Source organism: Phasianus colchicus, chromosome 4, assembly GCF_987193195.1.
Source record: "Phasianus colchicus chromosome 4, bPhaCol1.hap1.1, whole genome shotgun sequence".
Classification (NCBI taxonomy): Eukaryota; Metazoa; Chordata; class Aves; order Galliformes; family Phasianidae; genus Phasianus; species Phasianus colchicus.
The window spans coordinates 67629365-67652006 of record NC_143439.1 but is presented as its reverse complement, the minus strand read 5'-3'; the positions used below and the strand labels follow the sequence as shown (position 1 = coordinate 67652006).

Below are 22642 nucleotides of genomic sequence, written 5' to 3'. Positions count from 1 at the left end.
CACCCAGATTCCCTTTTGCGGGGCTGCTCTCCAGTCCCTCATTCCCAAATCTATACATTCAATCCAGGACTGCCCCATCCCATGTGCAGAACCCAGAACATGCTCTTCTTCAGGCAGATGGGACAACCCTCAAATTTGCCAAGAACTTGGTGCAAGGCCTCCCTATCCTCAAGGGAGTCAATGCTCCTCCCAGCTTAGCATCATCCAAAAATTTACTTAACACAACTTCCAGAACATTATTGGAAGCAATAGAGAAAACAAAGAGAAACGGCCTTAAAATGGAGCCCCACAGACTGCCACTGGTCACAAGTAGGGCAACAATCAGGACATAGCATCCCTCAGCACAACACAGACATGTTTTGGTTATCATGGGACATTCTTAGGGTCACAACACCATGACCTTATGAAGTCACGAGACACTTCCCTGACAACTGCTATGAATATGAGGACCCTGATGTCAGAACATCAGTTGTGACACAAGCCAGCCAGGTAACAAAGGCAGGCAGGCAGGGGCTGCCATGGGAAGCCAATCAGCCAGCCATGGGAAGAAGGCAGAGACTGTGATGCCAATCACCCACAGGAGAAAGGTAGGGGCCACGAAGCCAGCCAGCCAGCCAAGGCAGGCAGGCAGAGTCTGTGAAGCCAGCCAGCCAGCCAAGGCAAAACAGGCAGGGGCTGAGATGCCAGCCAGCCAAGGCAAGGAAAGGCTGGGGCCACGACGCCAGCCAGCCACCCAAGGCAAGGCAAGGCAGGGGCTGCAACAACAGCCAGCAAAGGCAAGGCAAAGCAGGCAGGGGCTGTGATGCCAGCCATCCAGCCAAGGCAAGGCAGTCAGGGGCAGCAATGCCAGCCAGCCATCCAAGGCAGGCAGGCAGGGGCCATGACACCAGCCAGCCAGCAAAGGTTAGGCAGGGAGGGGCTACGATGCCAGCCAGCCAGCCAAAGCAAGGTAGGCAGGTGCTGCAACACCAGCCAGCCATCTAGCCAAGGTTAGGCAGACAGGGGCCGCGATGCCAGCCAGCAAAGGCAAGGCAGGCAGGAAGGGCCTGCAATGCCAGCCAAGGCAGGCAGGCAGGGGTCACAACTCCAGTCAGCCAGCCATGCAGGTCTGTTTTGGCAGGCCAAAATTTTAAAAATAAAGTATTCTTTCCTCCACTACATACAGTTTTTTTGTATTTTCTTCCATGCCAAGGAGTAAATTTTGCAGTACACTGCACTTAGCAGAACACGGTTACATTTAAATGCCCATTTTTATTTAGTTTCATTTTTAAGCATGCTTGCAACCTAAAAAAAGACTCCTGTAGAATAAATATGGATAAAGTCAGTGTAAGCTTGGCCTTATCTGGGCTCTGTACAGAGCACGCTGGGGCTCTGAAGTGTCACTTTTGGAAAGCAAAGCAGACAGTCACCCCCACATGAGGTAAGAGTGCCTTCAGAGATCAGAGACTTCACTCCTGAGATAAGAACTCCATCTGCAAGTTGAAACTATGGCTTGATGCAGGATTTTTCTGAGGGGCTGAACTTGTGTTAATGGAGGTGAAGCCTGAGCCAGCAGTTTTTCCTTACTGGCTGGACACACATATCTTCCTGAAAAATAGGTAATCTCATTGCACCTACTTCAAAAAAACATTTAGACACAAACTTCCTTATACTTTGACACTGTTTACAGAGATCTTTTGAAGGAAAAAAAATGGCTTCTTCTGCAGTTAGACAAAATAGGGACTTCTTTGAAAGGGTAACAGCATGCAGATACTCTGTCTGCAAGCCCTTTGTCATCTTTCTGCTGTAGGCACTGACTATATAGCTTGTGAGGGCTACCACTGCTCTGGTAACAACCAGGAGGGTGAGAAAATGCATCTGTTGGAGCAATACATTCACAGTGCAGCAACAAACACCGGAGCACTGCTGAGACAGGTAGCAGAGCGCTTCCATTAGTGGTGAGAATGTTAACCCCATCCAATCAACACTGAACAAAATGGGGACAAAGGATAGACTCCACAAACAAAAGATAATATGCTCTGCTGGCTTTGCTGTATTCATTTCTTCGGGTATTTTTTGTTTGGTTGGTTTTGGTGAGATGCTAATAATTCTTGCAAACTCCCCCATACACAACCAATCCCTATCAGATGATAAGATAAATGCTGAGATAAGTCCTTCTAGTATACAATTAAAAAACAAGAAAATAAATCACAGATTTTGTAAAGCAGATAGATATGAACAATAAAAGCAGAGGTACAGAAAAGAAGAGCTCGCTTGCACAGCAGCAGGTAAATAATGGACCCAGGAAAAACACCCGTCCATAACGTTCACACCCATATCTCATCCTGCATAAGACCCAGAACACCACAACTTTAAAGTAAAACTAGCTGACCTGTACTGGATTGAGCCTCTAAGCTTCTCTGCTTCTGTAATGCAAGTTTGTCTTTCTACTTAACAGGCAAACCTCATCATGAGAAGATGACAATATGGGTGGAATACATATGTAGCCAAATTCATACATTTAGAGTCAGTGTTGTGCATGGAAGGAAGGAACCATCAGGAGCACATGAAGGTTTAAAGTGCCATTCTTCTCTCACTTGTACTCCAAATGATTCCTTCTGCTATGTAAAGCATCATGGGAATCACTCAATCACGAGCACTCTCCCTAGTTTTTATGTCCAAATAGACGTGAAAAGAATCACAGAATTGCCAGGGTTGGAAGGGACCTCAAGGATCATGAATCTCCAACCCTCCAGACTCTTCTCTGGACAAGATCTACGTGCCCAGTATACAGCAGAAGTAGAGGCAAGACAATTTTAAGTACTGTATTGCTTTCAATATATGAATATTTTTAGTATTTCAGAAAAACACTTCCAGCATCAAAAGGACAAACAATACTGTTAGGGTGATGCCTAACTATAGGATGCTACCTTACCATCTGACTGCAGAAGGCTTGGTTTTCTACTCTGATGAGTCCCACCCATGCTACTCAGAATCACAGTGGCACTGAAGTTTGGGGAAACTTCCTCAACCAAAATGAACTAATACATCATCATATAAAGTTATTGGAGATACATCACTGCTCATTGTAGAAGGAATGAGACCATAAGATGTGTTCAGATACTTGACTTTGCTGCTGTGCATCTAATAACAAATGATGCAAAAGCAAATGATAGAAAGGGAAGTTTCCTCAGAAGTACTACAGCAGTTCTGCTCAATCAGGTTTTATTACTCTAGCCCTCTGCCCTCTTCCTTAAATTGCATAGAGAATTCCTAAAAGGTTTTCAACACTTCAGAAATTAGTGAAGAGGTGTGGTTATTCAGACCATACTGAAATTATCTGTTATTACAGAGAATGTGTTAAATGACTAACACAATTTATTGATAATGTAAACTAGAACTTCTGATGCTCATAGACACCAGCTAGACAAGAAGAGTAATGTGACAAGTCTATCTTATTTTTATTTTAATGACTTTATTTTCACACTTAATTGTATATTAAAAGATTAGAATCATAAATATAAATCTACCAACCTCACCTGACGTGTTCATTTTTGCTTTTTTAATCAGACAGTGAAATGACAGGGGAGGTTTAGGTTACATATCAGAAAAAAACTTATTTACAGAAAGGGCTGTTAAGCACTGGAATAGACTCCCCAAGGTGGTGGTTGAGTCACCATCCCTGGATGTGTTTGAGAACAGTTTGGATGTGGTGCTCAGGGATGTGATTTAGCAGAGGGTTGTTAGAGTTAGAGTAGTATGGTTAGGTTGTGGTTGGATTTGAAGACCTTTAAGGTTTTTTCCAACCTGAGCAATTCTATGATTCTCTGATTTTAAAATCTCGTTTTTCAGTATTAACTTACAATATTGAAAACCAAATACGATCGAACGTGAAATATTAATATCAAAAGATCAAATCGAAGATAAATAGGTCTGTCTTCTTGGGAAGTGAAAACATAGAAAAAAGGTAAGCAACTATCTTATACGTAGAATCCTTAACAACAACAACAAAAAAGCAGTAGGGAAGTTATTTAGGAATATATTCTTGCTGTCTTGTTTTGACAGTAAAATGACAAGTTTTCCTTTCACATTTCCTGCAGTCTCTGCCAGTTCCACGTTCCTGCAGTTCATTCACAGCCAGTGATTATGTTTCATGGTCTTAAGTGTCATGACTGAAATCTGAGCCAGTCATGCAGTTAATTTAAAAACCAACAGATTGTACAAACTTTATTAAACAAAAAATAAGATTTACAACAGCAATGCAGAACAGTTTGTCACTATGTACAACTCATGCTGAAACACCTGAGAATTTTATGTTCTATCCACTCGCTGCTTACTTCTTTAGAATTTTCTTTCTTCTTCCCACTCCACAATTATTCTCATAAATTCATAACATTGTAAAAACGAAGCAAAACAGATTGATGGGTAGATAGCAACGAGTCTGTTTCTAACAAATTCTGCTGCAAGACTTCTTTTCTTTCAAGTGTTTATTTTCCATTTGAATGTTTGATGTGCAAGTTTCTTGTTTTAGTAGACTGGCAGATCAGAATTAAAAATCCTTCGACACTTGAGATTAATTTCTTTTGCCATTTTTCAGTCGCAAGACAGTGTGACCTGAAGATTTAGCAAACCTGGGTTCTAGCACTGATCTAGTTACTAAATTTTGCATCAGTTTGGGTAAATCACTTCTCTGAGTCTGATTTTCTCCTTTCTTGCTTCATCTGTCTTATGCAATCCATTGAAGCCATTTTTTTTTCATGGAACAGTGCTTGTTTAGAACACATTGTAGAAGTGAATGTACACAAGTAAGCATTTTCCCCTTTCATCTAGAGAGTCTTACAAATCTTTCGTTCAACCTGCCATGACACCTTTACCACACCAGCCTTCATCTTGCACTACAGTAAAATGAAATTAAACATGCAGATCTCATTGTGGCTCTTCTCAATACGCACATTTGTGTGTACGTACATGGATGTATACAAATGCACAAATCAGGCTTTTAAACAGCATAGTCTTTTCCTTGCCTTGTCCAAAAGCCAGAATTTCACTACTGATCCATTGTCCTTTCAGCCTGTGCTGTTATCATGCCTCACTATGTGATCAGCGCAGGTTTTTTTCTCCCTACCTACACATAAAATCATCCTAACAAAAAAATTAACACAAGTCAACACTGCATAAAAAGTGCCTATTTGTTGAGACTGTACCTGCTTTGTAGATTTTGACTCTGCATGAAATCTGATCTAATACCAACAGATGGTTTAAATTCAAACATTAAAGTGCATTGACCTGGCTCTTGCTAAGAGTGTAATGGGAAGAGCCATAAATGAAATCAAGTCTAACGATATGGTTATGGTGTGCTGCAAGGCACTGCCCATCTGAAGACATCTAGATCTAAGGATACCACAGGACTTTTTCTTCACTGTGAGCTAAGGTTGAGTCAAAACTCTTCACTTATGTTGAGTTCCATTTAACCTACAAAGGACCATACGTAAAACCCCAAAGAAATCAGTTTTTTTTCTTGAGGTATTAGCCACATCTAAATGTATAAAAGAATATTCATTTCACATCTCCTACACATGCCTGTATTTGGACAACATATTAGAAAGAGAAAATGGGATAAGTGATACAGATTAAACTGTTACAGTAATAGGAACACAAAACTATTTAGATATTTGGCTATCAGTTTTCTGGGCATGGAACAGTCTCTCCAGTGCAGTGGTCTTAGAACCAAGCTCCTGGAGATCAAGAAGCATTTGGACAACACTTTAAGACATATTGTGCGATTTTTAGGTGGTCATGGAGAACCAGGAGTTGGACTTGATGATCCTTATGGGTCCCTTCCAACTTGAAATCTTCTGTGACTCTATATGTTATAACATGGATGTACACTTCTCTGAGCAAACCACAACCTTCCTGAAATGCTGCTGCAAATAAAATCCTCTTCCTATTTTCACGTACGTTTTTTAAGCAATATACCACTATAATATTCAACATCATAAACATTTTTAATGCTCAGCATCCTGGTGAAATCTATGATACCAAAGCCCTCTTTATTGCACTTGGACCCCATGTATTATGGAATTGTTGCCTTTATTGGTCATAAAATAGAGTTCTGGCCACAGAATATATACCAACAGCCATTTTAGTCTTAGTCTGCTGCATAAAAAGATGCAGCATCATGCAGCTTTACCACAATTTATCCTCACTGTTCAAAGTTCTATTAAAATCAATAGTGCAAGTACTTTACCCACAAAAAGGAGTTTGTATCATAAAGACAGACTGCAAAAACCTTCTCTATATTACTCGGTAAGTTACCACTATGGAATATACATGTGATCAAATTGCATGTTTAAAGTTTGGTGTGCATTTATCTTCTGTTCACATACACAAAAAAAAAGAGTGCTGGTGCACACAGGCAGGCCTCCTGCCTACCTACCAAAAGCTGGAACTCCAGAATAGTATTGGACAACAAAGGAAACGAATAGAAGAGGAATATCAGACAAAAAGACTGTAGGGACAGGTTCAATCCTTGGCCCACATTTTATAATCAAAGAATCTATCTGTGGAACTGTGGAAATAACCAATGGTGACAATCTCTGGTGACTAGGAAGATCAAACCACAACTTAGGATGGAAGATTTTAAGAACTCATCCAGATCACTTAGATACACATGCATATGCTTTCCTTAGAACTGAATAAGTTTATTTATTCCATAACTAACATAGTTTTCTAGTCTATGTTTTCAAATCTGTTGATACATGGTCTCTCTGATGCTTTTCAAAGGGTAGAGTTGTAAAGGCTTTTCTAAACATTCAGACTGAATATCCCTTGCTTAACTTCAACTTGTTAAAACTTGGACTGTGTGGAATACACATAGAGAATTCATGAGCTCCTGCTTTGCAGCAACCTCTCATATACTACAAAATAATTACCAAATTTCTCTTTAGACTTCTGATTTGGTTACACAAATCTAAATGTTCCAAGCTAGCAATGAGGGAAAACAGGTAGTTAAGGATTTGTACATCTGAGGCAGAAATGCCTGTAGATTTAGCTGCATTAATTTTCAAGTGGAATGAGTCTTTCAGAAAGCAAGAGTAACACAGTGTATTCATCACTCCTAAAAGATGATGGTGGAAGGGTTTTGAAGGAAGTGAGTGAAACGTGTGTAGCAAAGACTGAAAAGACACTGATGCTGCTGCCATCGTATAAATGAGAACGTTTAAAGTATCTTTGTAGAATCAAGGGAAAAGAGAAGGGGAAAAAAAAAAAAAAAAAAGCAGAGATCTTTGGATGTAGTTTGCCCTTCTCCCTCAGCTTTATTCCACACCAGGATTTTGCTCTCCAGCAGATCTGCAAGTATTCCTGGCAACACAAACTCACATACAGAACTCTGTAGCAACTGCTCTACTCCCAGCTTTCTTCTTTTCAAACATTTCAGACCAGAAGTGTAGGAAACCAGAGAATCAGGGGACTTCCTTGCTAAACGCAGTTGTAAAACGCAGCCAAGTGAAGGCATTTGCAGTGCTTAGCAAGACGTTTTCTTCCTCCCTAAAACCACAGAAGTTAGCTCCACATCCTTGAGCACCATCTACTGGCTTCTCATCTGCTGGCGATTTACATCTAAAGGACTAGAGATCCTATTTGTCCCACCAGCACATCGCAGTAGCTCAGAGTGGTGAATAACAAACAACTTGAGACCAGCCCAAAAGTCAGACTCAGTTTCTATAAAATGTTTGTCCAATAGTTCTGAGTAATTAACAATTTCATGATAATCGAAGTCTGTTTCTGGACAGTTTTCAGTGAGATAATAAGGCTTAACTGAGCCAGTGAATTCTCTGCTGTGAGCAGTTCAACCAGTTGTATGCTGTGTATTGCAGATTGTACCCTTTCAGTTTCTTCAACTCAAGCGACAGTTGTTATGTTAAAAGGATGAAATAAAGCCTAAATCTCTAAAAATAATAATTAAGCACTAGGGAGAAGTAAACAAGCAAAATAAAGTTATTAGTAAGTAGTTTTTAGCACTGTAAAAAAAAAAAAAAAAAAAAAAAAAAGCGTAGCTTATTTCCAGGTCTTTTTTTCCATAATTTGTTTTCATTGGATGGCTTCCAGATTCTCTGTATTCTTCTTCCAGATAATCACTGACAAGCCAGAGATCATGGCTTATTTTTACCAAGCTTGTTCTATATATTCCACAAGTGAAGGATCATATAGAAGCTACACAAACGAAGATCCAAGCCAGAAACAAACACATGGGCTTTGTGAGCTCTGAGATTTTTTTTTTTATAGTTAGACTCTCCTCATCGAGTCCATAATCCCGTATTTTTTCCCATTTGTCTGGTCTTCCATTTCCATGAAGGACACTGTTACCTTCTGTATGGAACCCACAGCAGAAACAGAGCAGGATTTTTAAATGAGAGAGAGGTGAGGTTAATGCTGTAAGGCAGCAGTAGCAACTTTGTGTGCAGTGACATGTCAATGGTCTGACTCTATAGACCAGATTCAGATACAGATTTTGCCTTCTCCATTCTCTAAAGTACTTAAAATTATCCTTAAGCCTTACTAATTTCTATTGCTTAAATTTATTTCCAAATTAAAGATCTAAGGAGATAAGAAAAAGTTCACAAAGCATTCATGTGTCATTTTATACTTCAGTAAAGGCAAACTATCATAAGAAATATGAATAAAGTTAAGCAATCGATCCACCTCAGATATCTGGATTGGCAGCTTGGCTCATGAACTTTGCACAAAGCAGATTATTTTTTTTAATCATGTAGTGATTTAAGATGTTTGTGTACTCAAACGTTCAACTATTTGATACTGAATGAATTAGAATTGATATATGCTTACATGCATGTGTGTGTGTATTCATAGAATAGTTTTTCTCTCCATTTAATGTGAAGGAAAAAGAAGAGAGGAAAGACACAATCCTTCTAGGACATCATGTATTTTCTTTATTTGAATCTTGGGAAAAAAGGTTTCTACTGTGTTAGTAAATTTCTTTCTAATAGTGGTGGGTCTCAGGTCTTGAAACAGAGGATTCATTTACTGTTCCATTAACCTGATTTAACACGGGTACCTTTGGTCCCAATGACTGTGCCTCTCAAATGTGACATCAGGGCACCCCAATAAGCTTATCTGTCACTGTTCTGTAATGGAGGATCCCCAGAGATACTCTTTCAGCCTACAAGAGCCTTCATGCATCACAACTCTTTCAACCATATAAAATAAAAAAATTCCATTAGAATTAGCACTTGCGCAACTTCGCTCTTACTGTCTCGGACAGGACCTGTGTGATATTCTTTTAATTAAGCAGCAAACGAAGCCTGATAGAACCTTCAACTCAGCTGGAGAATAAGGCACATGGAAGCTTCCATTGCTGACAATGTGTTTTGAGTACTCCTTACTGTCCCTTGTTTTAGAGCAACTCTTTCACAGGACTCGTGTTGAAACACTGGAGAGTCTCAAAAAGCACTAGGAAGGTCAAAAATGAGAGCATTGATTTGGTTCCCACACATTTAGCTGTGTATTCTTAAACACTGGAATTCATAAGGCTCTCCAATGTTAAGGCCAATAACCAAAACTGGTTAAACATCTCTAGTTGTGAGAAGACTCTTACGGAAAAAAAAAAAAATACTTTAACTGGGAAGAAAACCATGCAGCTTAAAAGCCCTCCTATCACTTCAGACTTTCAGTATCATGTCTACTGCCTTTCAGACAACAGCCAACTTCTACAGTACCTGGCAGTTGGAACTTGAACACACAGACCTGCAAGCTCAACCTTCAAGAGCATATCATTAGCCCAGTTTCACTGAAGGGATAACATGAGAAATATATCAGGTGAGTTGTTTTTAAAGGTCAGTGTCATTTACAGATAAGAGACATCTCCTACCCCTCACCTAAACAAAAGGAAAATTAGACCTGTACACACCAAGAGCAGAAAACAGATCTGCAGAAACAAAGATAAAATTGCTTTGCATCAGCTTTATTTTTCCCTAGCACTAACCAATGGATGAGACTTGAATTCTCAGCCCTCCAATTAGAAAAAAAAATGTAATTTAAGCAATGTATTTAAAACTTGTAAAGTGTAATACCCTTTTCTTCACAGAATTGCATTCATGAAACCAAACAATCCATGAAGCAGAATGCTGGGGTGCAAACACTGCTTCTGCAAGAAAAATGTTTGGCACTCTTTACCAACCCTTCAGAAAAAAATGCTCAAATACCACACAGTAGCCTATCTACCATTGGCTGGTATCTACCATTGCAGTAATGTTTTCATTCTTGCTTACTGCAACTTATTCAAGCACTTGACAATTCTTTGCTGGGTTTTGCTTCTCCTATAAGCAAGACTGAGCATAAATTGATGCTAGTGGTTGAGTCGCACACAAAAATACTCAAAAGTGACTATGTTGAGCTAAACGTAACTTTGAGGAGCTTTTTTGCCCGCACTTTGCTAGAGCTATTTTGGAAGAGGACAAGGACAGTACCTTAAAACATTTCAGTTCAAATGCTGGTCCAGGACATGAAGTTTCTGTGGATTTTTTCTTTTTCTTTTTTTTTTTAATTACAACAAACCTCCAAAAATATGCCTTCTACTATACTCCAAAATAGAACACAAAAGTAGATTCTTTGACTGGAATAAAAGACATCACAAAATACAAACAAGGAAGGAGGAGTCCAATTGGAAAATACAAAAAGGAATGGAAAATTTTTATTGTCTCACTGAAAGCAGATTTTCCTCTATGTATGCCTAAAATCTCAATCTTTTTATTTCACCTGGGTGTCTCACTTCAGTTGGACAGATCCACATATATGAGCCACAAAAAAAAGCCCATCACAGAAGTCATGGTAAATTTCCTCAATACTGTCTGCTCTCTGACCCAGAGGAGAAGGATGCTTAGCCACATTTAGTCTAGGTTTCTGTAGAACAGATACTAGCATCTGAGCCAGTACTTCAGGTTTTCTTTCTTCATAGTCAATGATTCCATTCCCCTGACCTATTTTAGAGGAATCACATCTGAGGAAGAGATGAATCGCCCACAAATGTCTCTCTGCAACTATGAAGAGATGATTAAGATAATTAGATGAGTTCTAGATAGTTACATTTGGCCAGACAAATTCCACCCAAGAGGTCTAGCATGTATATGAACAAACAAAGCAAAAAGAAAACAAAATCAAACAAAATCACAGCATGTGCAAATGAATGCCAGTCCTCAGTATTATCTGTGTCTGCAGGCTCACAGAGTCATGTCTGAGCCACCACACTGCACTTCATTATTCTACTCGAGACCAATTCTCAAGTGTAATACCTGTGTAGTTGTATCTCTACTCAATGGCATTCACATTAGGCTAGAGAGACTTTGCAGATTTTTGCCTCTCTCTATATAAGAATTTGTACTTGTCTGTTTTAGTACATGGAACATGTTTATTGAATACATTTTTTGCGTACATAACACTGAGGAACAGTAAGAAGGAGAAGTAAAAAAACAGGGGTATCTGACTATGAGATACACCAGTTTACCTTCAGAGCCAGGAAGAGTGTAAGTGGTGTTGCATTAAAAGGTTAATACCTACTTCAGTGCTACAAGCCCAGTTGTTTTCAAATTGGATTTGTATGACTAATCTTAGGAAAACTGGCCACTCCCAATAAGAACTCTTAAGAACAAAACTGGTGAAGGGTCTGGAACACAAGCCCTACAGGCAGCAGCTGAGGAAATTAGGATTTTTCAGTCTGGAGAAGAGGAGGCTCAGGGGAGACCTTACAGCTCTCTACAACTTCCTGACAGGAGGCTGTGGTGAGGTGGGTCTCTTCTCATGGGTTACAGTGATAGGACAAGAAGTAATGATCTCAAGTTGTGCCAGGAAGGTTCAGGTTAGATATTAGGAAGAATTTCTTCCCAGAAAGAGTGGTAAGGCATTGGAACAGGCTGCCCAACGAAATGGTTGAGTCACCATCCCTAAATGTGTTTAAGTAAAGGGTAGTTGTAGATACAGAACTTAGGAACATGGTTTAGAGGGTAATATTAGTAGTAGGTGGATGATCAGACTAGATGATTTTAGAGGTCTTTTCCAGCCTTAATGATTATATGAATTTATCCATCGTGCCTAGCACTTCCATTTATCTGTTCAAATGGACTCATACAACAACTCTTAAGGAGCTTGACCATGCCTAATGAGAACTCTTATGACTACCCTATAGAACTGTGCTCTTTATTGGAGCAACAGATTCTTTTGAATTTCTGGTGATAAATACACTGTCTGCGAAGCTTGTGTACCAATAACGTGAATAATGCAGTCAACCACAAACACATTAAACTAAGGAATAACCATAGAAATTTCTATATTTTCTGGGGGAAGCACTCAGTATAACTGAGCGCACAAACCTTACCCAATAATTGTTGCTATGATGGGGAGGGAAGCAAGGCTCAGCTCACTGACTGGTTCCAGAACTACTTGACTTGTCTCCAATGGTACCTTCCCCAAAATCCCTTCTCTCAAGCCATTTTTCTACTATTTTTTAACTTTCAGGTGGAGCTTGTGTGACTATAACCATACCTGTCTTTGTTGTTACTGATGAATATCCCAATTAGTTATTTCCAATAATTACTCTACATAATCCACCCTGTGACTGTAGTCACTCAAGCTTCTCAGTATTTAGAAGGAATTGGGAAGATCAGATGCAGTCATAGAACAAAAAGAAAAAAAAATCATGGAATCTTAGAATGGCTTTGGTTGTAAGGGACCTCAAAGATCATCTAGGTCTAACATCCCTGCCATAGGCAGAGTTGCCAACTACTACATCAAACACAAGAACAGGCTTCCCAGGGCCCCATCCAACCTGGCTTTGGATGCCTCCAGAGATGGGACATCCACAACTTCTCTGGGCAGCCTATTCTGGTGCCTAACCACACCTCAGTAAAAAGTTTCACCCTGACATCTAATCAACATCTCCTCTTTTTCAGTTCAGTATCACTCCCCCTTGCCCAGCCTTGTTAAGAAAATCAGAATTTAAGGGCTCTCAGGTTGTTCATCATTTATGGGGTAAAATGATTGGCTCATGGTCATATTATTTAGCAGGACAGTATTATCAGTTCTGAGCAAGGTCTCAAGCATCATGTCCATGCTAAAATAGAAGGCTGAGGGGAGCACACTGCCATAGGTGAAGGAAATGGACTAACAATTGCCCCACGCCTCCGCTTTCTATATCTATCTATAATAGTCCTCTTATAGAGAGATACTAACAACATTTGAGAGAGGTCAGGGAAAGGTAAACCAACAAAACAGGGAGGGCCAGGAGACAAAAGTAAAATGTTTTGCTCACAATAGCCGCCTATTAGATGTTCTCAACTTCCATTACTGCTTTTGTACCATTTTTTTTTTCCTTTTTCCTTCTCCACAAGTATCTTGGCAAAAATAACAGGCTTTGACAGTTGTAACAATAAAACCTACCTTCCCAAAGGGGAAAAAAGAACCTAACAAGTAAAAAATTTGCTACTCTTGAAAAATATGTTGTCAAAATCCATAGAAGACATTTAAGACACAAAAAGGAAGGTGCATCCCTTTGTGATAGGTATTTTCTATTAAAAAAAAAAAAGATGCACATCACTCCTTCAGATTGTAAAGAGGTGACTTTTTTTTATCTCAAGAATGCCAGGAAAATAAAGCCCAGCAGAAAACTCTGGTCAGGCTCTGTTCTCAGATAAGCCTAGTAGAGGTCACAACCTAAAGGCATCAGCAAACTGATGTTGTTTCCATTCCCAAAAGCCAAGCTAACCAAAAAGAATAAGTGCACTTTGCTTAATGAATGCACATTGGATCTATGTGCTGCGTTTACAACATAGAGCAAAAGTGTCCACCAGCTTCCAGCCCTCACTGATACTTTGCTGTATTCTCAAGCCACATCTCATCCTTTACATGGACTGTAACCTCCTTAGGGTATCTTTCTCTATTGCATTGAATAAGCAAACAGTGCTTCTGAAAGCCCATTGTTGGCTTGCCAGATATCATATTGAGATTAATCACAGAGACACCGTGACTGTAATATGCAACTACATTTCAGAAAATAAAGAGCAGTTAGGCTATTTGTCTCTAACACTTTTGTATCGAATGAAGAGAGAAGCATCTCCAGAGGTAATTCATCCCACGGTAACTTGGGGCTGGATTCAGCTTCACACGCTTTGACATCTAATGACCTCTAATGCCTGGAGTATTCCAAACATCTGCACAACGCTGAGAGACACAGCAGAAATAATAAAAGGGTCCCATACATTCCTGAGTGCTGGAAGGCAGCCAAGATACCCTATGACATCCCAGATGCGCTAAAATCCATCTTTGAAATGCTCAAGGGAGGTAGGAAATAGCAACAGTTGTATTTTCTCAGAACTTTAATGGGCAACTCAGCAGATACCTCTTACAACACCAGATTTTCTGACAGCTCTTGGATGAAAATGGTCAAAACTCAACAGTCTTTCCTTTTCAGACAGACTGTCCAGTTAAACCCCGAGCTTAGTTTAAGAATCAAACAATGTGCAAAACCCACCTGCAATGCATTATTACAAGCAGCGCTTGTAAGGCATGTCTGAAAAAACAAGGGGACACAATACATGAGGGTTTTCTTTTTTTCCTTCTATTTTTACTGATACAGATCCCATTTCTCACTTTCAATTTCCTGAGACAGAGCAACAACAGCAAAATTAATCACTTTACTATTGGCTCTGGTCTATTGTGATACCAGAAAATAAAAGTTGCTTTGAACTTACTAGAAATCAAACCAAGAAATAAAGGCATTCTTCCCTCTGTTAAGGGGGTCCAACAATTGTAGAGTGAGATGTTATGGTGCTTTTCACACAAGGCGACTAGGTGCTGTCTCCCACAATGTATGCAGATCTACCTTCTCATGGCTCAGTGCCTCTGGCCACGAACTTCATCTACACAGCAGACATCTGGAATCGATTCATGGGTCTCCCATTACAAACTCAAAGAACTAAAGGTGACAGGACCCCGAGTTACAGGGTAGGCATCCCATGAATTTAGTATCAAGCCAATACAGATCTTTTAGACACTTCAGTTCATTAACAGAAGAACAGAATAACCATGATTATTTCAGTTTTCTTTTTTCTTAAAAATGTTTAATATATTTTCCCAACTAAGAACAAAAAGTGTAATGGCAGCTTCCAGTTTGTCTCTTGCTATGGAAAGTGTTTTTAAAATCACAGCTAAGACAAATACCCATACTCCCCATTGAGTGAAGAGCATAATCATTTTTAAAAATGCACTCAAATTCACACTGCTGCAGTTGGATGACCTAGGCCTATAAAACTGCTAATTGAAATGAGAGTGCTTTTATATTACAGTCATTTTAAGAGATGGACAGAGTAGTTCTTTGTCTTACATTTGATATATTATTTACCTTCAGCTTGCATCCTGACTTTTTTTTTTAAATCAACAAATGATGGATAGGGTTACACATGCTGTGTTTTCGATGAAGGTCATTATGTGTCAACATTAAGTAGGAGAAGATTCAGATCTGCACATTATAGACTATTGGAGATACATATTTGCAATAATACAAACGCATTAAACTAAATATGGCTAAACAAAGCCCAGTTCTGAAAGAGAATTCTGTTTGCTGTTGAAAGAGAGCTGTAACTAAGCATTCTGAACATCAGTTGTTAAAATGAGACCATCATATCCATGATACTTCTATGGGAGCATAGGTTCACCTCCAATCTGAGGAGTCCCATCTGTAGCTGCTTCGTGTTCCTCACAGGATAACAATGTCTAGTAAATACTAATGTGGCACTACGTAGAGGTATGTATGTTTGATTTTGAGCTCAGAGAAGATTAAGAACTTAAAGAAACAGGGTGATTTATAGTAAACATCTCGCTTGCAAAGCAAGGGTCGTTGTCTTTTAAAACATCGCACTATTCCGTTCGTATTTCAGTCTCCATCTCTTGTTTACTTCTGTTTTTCCCTGCCTCTCTGCCCTTTCACATGAAAATAAATCCTCCTCAAGTCTCAGCTTTGCGAACAATTTCACACATCTTTAACTTCACACAGATGACCAGATCCTTTTTACCCAAAAGAGCAGAGCTAAGCCCAGGCATTAGCATTCAGAGCACAGAGACTCAGCATGGGAACTTTTGTCGTTCCAGAACAGCTTTCTGGAATTCCACCCATTTGGGTCAGCCATCCTGCTCTGCCCCTCCCAGCCCCTCACTTAAAAGGGAACAGGAGAAGCAGAAAAGACCTTGGCTCCATGCAGCACTGCTCTGCAGCGACTAAAACATCGGTGAGTTTTCACCACTGTTTTCATCAATAATCCAAAATACACATCATGCAAAACTCTACAAAGAGAATGAACTCGATTTAATTTCTTACCTCCCTCAGAAAGTTGTTTCTATGTTTAATTTCCCTCAGTTCTGGTAAAAATGAATCTTATTTCCAGGCTGAATACATCTCACCTCACGTGCCAATGCACATACACATTACACATCTTCTTTGCAAGAACAGAGAGTCTTCTACCATCAGATTCCTTTCCTATGCATCAGCTCTTAAGCAATAAAGTTGCCTTTCCACTTGGATAACAGTTTGGAACAGTATTTGTATTTGTCAACGTAGTGGTTTTCAATGCTGCAGTAAACAGATGTTTACATTTCCGCATCCTTTTCAGCATTATCAAACTGATAGGGAGATTATATTAATCACATTGCTTCAACTTCTTTAAAAGTAATGGTGAAATTTGAGGTAAATTTGTTTGTCCTTTGTTCCAAAAATCTCATCGCAACCTGCAGCTGAACTGCTCCTCTTTCAGTACTGTAAGTGAACATCAGGCAGTACAACAGGCTAGCAATATTTAATCTCAAATCTATATGTATAATTATCTACTAGACATACAACCGAGAAAAATACTTTTGTTAAAAATAATAGGTTTATTTTCTAGTAAAGTGCTGCCTCATATGTAAACAGTAACACTTTTGATCTTTAGATCTCTTGATAAATGCACGTGCACTTAAAATACATTTATTAAAGCTGTCTTCAGTCTTGTAACATTAATTTTTCATAATAGTAAGTTCAATGTCTCTGGGTTAGAAAACAAAATAACAACCCATGCAAAGAGGTACAAATGTATCCTGCTGGAGCTGATCAGTTTTGCCTTATCAGCAGTTACATGGCCCATTTGGACACTGCTTTGTCATGTGATACTCCAACATCATGGTCTCAAAACCCCAAATAACATGTCACTCATGTTTCCTTTTTGTAATAACACAAACATGGACAGCTGGGACACTTCAGAGATCTACAGTCTGATGTATTCAAAGGTGATCCATCAGGTACTTTGCTGACATATAGATGGAAATCTATGAAAATACTACAGCGTACACTGATAGCACACCTATGTGAAATTTCACTAGAAGGATATTTAAAAAATAGACATCATCCCAAAGTTAATGAAGCAATTTGGAAATTAGTTGCTCTTTGACACCCTTAAAATCAGGGCATAGTCATGGCAATAAAAAAAAAAAATCTCTACCTATAATCAGAAGCATACAACACCATAGAATCATGAACAGCAGTGCAACAGAATAGCACAAACTTCAATCATGAAATCAACACAAAAAAATCAACCACCGTACAACAACTTGGGTTGGAAGGGACCTTAAAGCCCATCCAGCTCCATTACCCTGCCGAGGGCTGGGTGACCTGTACCAGATCAGGCTGCCCATCCAACCCAACATCGAACACTTCTTGGGATGGAGCATCCACAGCCTCTCTGGGCAGCCTGTGCCAGTGCCTTACTGCCCTCTGAGCAAAGAATTTCTTCCTAACATCTATTCTAAATCACACATCTTCTAGTTTAAAGCCATTCCCTCTTATCATATCACAGACAGTTTAAAAAGCTGGTCTCCCTTCTATAAATATTTATCTGTTAAACAGAAAAGGAAATAAATGAGTAAGCACAAATACATGTCTTGCACTGAAGATTCAGTGTGAAAAAGAATGACACCTACCTTATCTGCGTTCAGGCATATTTTTAGAGAATGTCTGAGGAACACTGAGGATAGGTGTATCTTCATAAATTAAACTGTAGGGACAGAAAAATCTCTCTATCAGAGAACTATCCTTTATTATATTATTAATAAAAAATCATACAATAAATACTAATAAATATCAGATACTCATAAACAAAGTTACCTACCCTATGTAATTGCCTAAGCATATTCTATAAACAATTTTGCAAATAAATGTGTGGGTGTACAAGCATACATACATATATATTCACATGCACATATACCAATATATCCACAGTACCTGTCAAGTCTGTTTTCTGACTTCCGCCCATGAAAAGGCATGGTTTATTTTCACTTCTGATTCTTTTTTGTTCATCTTTTCTAATCACATTGTTTCTTATAATGGAGATGAATGTCTTTAAAATCTAAATTTTTAACTCATACTTAATGAAGCTGCTTGTGCTCTGATATTATGCCTTTTAACAAAACAAAATTCAGTAAGGTAATTCAGTAATGTATTCAGAGAATACATTTGTACTCCTGTTTCAAAGCTTGTGGTGATCACTGCTTTCAGGTCTCAGCACTGTCTGTAATCCCATAGGTCTAAAAAGTCATTGCCTGGTGTAGATTCAATGCAAGCTATGCAATGTGTGAGCTATTACTGCATGAGCTAGAGTCCAGCTTTGCTAATCAGCAACTCTGCAGCATCTGTATTTCCTATCACTACAGTGATTAACACCACAATCATACAAGAGCAAATAAACTTGGCTGGCTGAAACAGTGCAAAGATTGCGTCTGCTCAGCCACTTTAAGAAATAGACATAGAATTTGTGCATTTAACTTGATTATAACATATACTGGTTTGTTTGTTTTCCTTTTCAGAGGTAGCACTCAAGTCAGCAAGCACGTTTTTTTTTTTTTTTTTTTTTTTTTTGCCAAAGGCTTCCCATTTGTTAGGCCTTCAGTGACCTTTATGTTTTCAAATTAAGTCTCCTTGTAGCTTTTCCTGGACTTATGATGGCACTCAGCTTAAATAAAGCAGAACAGTCTGCAAAATATCAGTTTCCACCTTGCATGTCCCTGTCTCTTCCCTGGTAAGAGTAAACTTATCCAGCAGTTTCAGCTCTTGTAAAAGTAAAGATTTATGTGAACAATCTGAGGTACTTAGAGCTTCAGGTTTGTAATGGCCAATAGAAAATGTTACTATCTGAGATGTTACAGAATGCATGCTTTGTTTCCAGCCCTGAAAACAGATCTTCTTAGAAGGCAAAAACACATTATCTAATCTATAAAGGCTGTAGGAACCAAGGCAGATTTAAAGCTTTTATGAGTTATCTGTATGAGTTTTTCTACATTGTATATAGTCATCATCTGTGACATGGATAGTAGAATGTTTTTTGCTTGTTTTCAAACTCATATACATGGTGTAGTTTTGTAATATCAGAAGAAGTCACTAAAAGGAGAATGGTAAAAAATATATATATATTTGTAGATTTTTTTTCCCTCCTTCATCTTTTGGAGGAGGATTTATCCATCCTCAGTGAGCTGGATTGCTGTAGTCCAGAATCCATTCTCCTTTGTCTATTAGGAGAAAATCTGCAGGATTTCAGTAGCAGAGGTGATCTGTATGGGAGAAGGCCAAGAGCTGCCCTGGGTGATGCACAGCTGCTTCTATTCAGCTCTGACAGCCAAAATCTCAGCCCAAGGAGCACACAGCCACTCAAACATGTTTTAGAAAGAGTGGCAACTGCCTGGGGGAAAAGTGGGAGTTAGGGATACAAGAGGCATATTAAAGGAGAAGCTCAAAGTTCCTCATGGAAGGGAGTGCCTCACTCCAAGCAGGGATTATGCTCGTGGGAGACTTACACTGGGATAGGGATGGTCCAAAAGAGACTATAACTTGTGGATGGCTCACACCAGGGCAGGGACACCTGTGAAGAATCTGTGTCCTGTGAATATCCCACAGAGGGTCAGGGGTGATTCAAAATGGATGACAATTTGTGGGTAACTCATACCAGAGCAGAGGAAAACAAATAAAAAAAGCGAGGAATGATAGACTGAAACCATTATGTGCACAACCCCAAACTCCCGTGCTGCTCCCTTACTGAAGGGATTGATACAGGCTGAGTATAACTCACAGTGAAAGCAATTAAAGTTGAGACTAAGGGAGTGGAGAGAAACTGGGTTGGAGCTGAGAATGGGTAGGGGGAGAAATGTTTCCCTGTCAGTTCTCTTAACTGTTTATTTGTTCTTATTTTTCTCAATGGCCAAATCAGTAAGTAAAATTTTAAGTGGCAATAAAATTAAAAAAAAAATTGCAAGTTGAGACTCTTCTGAGTGCAATAATACTAAATAGTGTTTGTGTAGCAGCAGGGAAGGTAAGGTATGCATTCAAGGTCCTGCCTTTTTGGTTGTCTGATACCAGGAACATTTTATAGCTCTTCACTACCTGCTGCCTTTACACTGGATGGGTTTTATTCCTGGCATGCATTCAGAATAAAGCCAGGCTGTGTGCCCCAAAGATAGAAGATCCAAAGCACTCTTGGCACCCACAGCTTAAACATAAACTAAGAAAGATGAGCACTTCCAGCAGAAAGTCAAACTAACTGCACAAGGAAGTGTGGATGGCATAAATTAAAATAATCAGTAACTACAAGATAATCTGCCAAAAATAAATCCCCAGATGATTAAAAATGGGAAATATCAACACGTGCATAAATCTCACAATAAAGGTTCTCACGTTAGTTTATGTTTAGGTGTTAAGCCAACATAATACTGTACCTCTTCTCCATAATTAAAACAATATATTTAATCTTGTACTCCCATTTCCCTGGAACTATTGATACTGCAACCTGTATTTTAACAGATTATGAGTGTTTCACATAGAGAAACTCCTGTGTCAGAACTTCTTCCTTGTCTTCTGATCACTCTGTTTCAAACAACCGAGCTGCTTTTCATCATTATACATTGACTACAGGTTCCCATAGGGCGCAGAAGGCCACTGATGGTCAGTGGAGCTACACCACAGCCTTGCACATCAGTTAGGGCACATCCACACAGGAAAAAAATCTTGTTTTAAAATAATGATAACATTTTTTTAAGCATAGGGGGAATCCTAATCCTATATATATATATATAAATATATATATATTTATGAACTTAAAAGATTTATTCCTCAATTAGTGTATTTTATTTTCTTTGTTTTGTTTTTTTATCCTAGGTGTGGATTAAAAGATTCTTCTGGTAAAGCGCCAGATAAGCAAAGAGTGTCACAGTTCCCCACATGATGTTCAGGCTGACCCCACTTGGTTTAGCTTGCTGAATAGTACAGTTCCCCAATGCTTTTTTCAACAGCTGACATGACTGGCCTAGAAACATTTCTTCGTACCAGCAATAAATGACACACATAAGATTTCCATACTCTTTCTTCTCCATTTTCCTCCAACTAAATTCACACCTAGTGTAATGCAATAGAAAACACAGCAACATCAGCAGAGCAGCAAGGTCCCAGGCTGCAGCAAGTGAAGATTTACTCAAACACAACAGCCACGGGCATACAAAGAAAGAAAAGAAGCAAAGAAAAGAAGCTGCTTACCTTCAGAAGGCCTCAGGTGTTCAGGGATCTCCAGCAAAAGATACCCTCACCTCCACTGCCAACTCTTACATGAGTTCTGGGAGGGGGTGGATCCTGGCTCCACCCCTTGTGGTCACTCAGAGGCATTGCATACACCTGAGCTCCCCTGGGTTGGCCCTGCCTTCCCACCAGGTGCTCAACCACTGATTCAAGCTGTGGGCTTAGCTACACCTCAACACAGAGAACAGTTGTAAAAGAAGAACAAGAGACAGGAAAGGAAATACCTACTTGTTCTTTAATGAGAATTAGCCACCAGGCCAGCATCCAGCTATGATTGTGACAACTATTTTGTTCTAAACTAGGAAAATCACTTTCAACACTGCTGTGAACAGATGTCTACAAGAAATACAGGATAGAAATGAGCAGTTCACAGGGTGCACAGCATGTAGCATGAGGGTGTTCACATGGGGAAAAGCTGATGTGTCAAGATCTGTCTCAGAAACACAGTTCCTGTGCTCCTATGTTCAAAACATTATGTGCCTCAAGAAAGTTTACAGCCTAAGGGATATATTTCAGGTTGGATAGCAGGAAAAATTTCTTCTCTGAAGGATAGTATTGCATTGACACAGGCTGCCCAGAGAGGTGGTGGAATCACTATTCCTGGGGGTGATCAGAGATGTGGCACTCAGGGACATGATTATCAGGCATGATGGGGATGAGCTGATGGTAGGACTTCATGGTGTCAGAGGTCTTCTACAATTTTAATTATTTCTGTTCTTATATCAAAAAGCAAAACTACTAGGAAATTTATATATATTGCTATTGGTTTGCATTCTGTTGGGTGCTTGAAAATCAGCCTAAGCATAAACATTCTGGTGCAGTCCACTCTGAGATCAGCCTGGCAGAAATGTATCAAGAGCACCAATCTCAAGCAAGCTGATGGAGCTGTAGGTGTCCCTGTTCATTATAGGGGAGTTGGACTAGATGACGTTTAATGTCCCTTTCAACTCAAAAGACTCTATGCTCAGAATCTCAGAAAGTCAACTGATATAGCAGATAAAGCACAAATGGTTCTAC

At 39.3% G+C, this 22642-nt stretch overlaps 1 long non-coding RNA gene across 1 annotated transcript; it reads left to right on the top strand.

The window, feature by feature from the left end:
• Positions 1-493: 493 nt before the first annotated feature.
• Positions 494-21394, top strand: LOC116226002 (uncharacterized). Its single transcript, XR_004166193.2, has 3 exons — positions 494-587; positions 9694-9816; positions 21212-21394. It is a non-coding gene; the product is annotated as an uncharacterized LOC116226002 (long non-coding RNA).
• The last annotated feature ends 1248 nt before the right edge of the window (positions 21395-22642 follow it).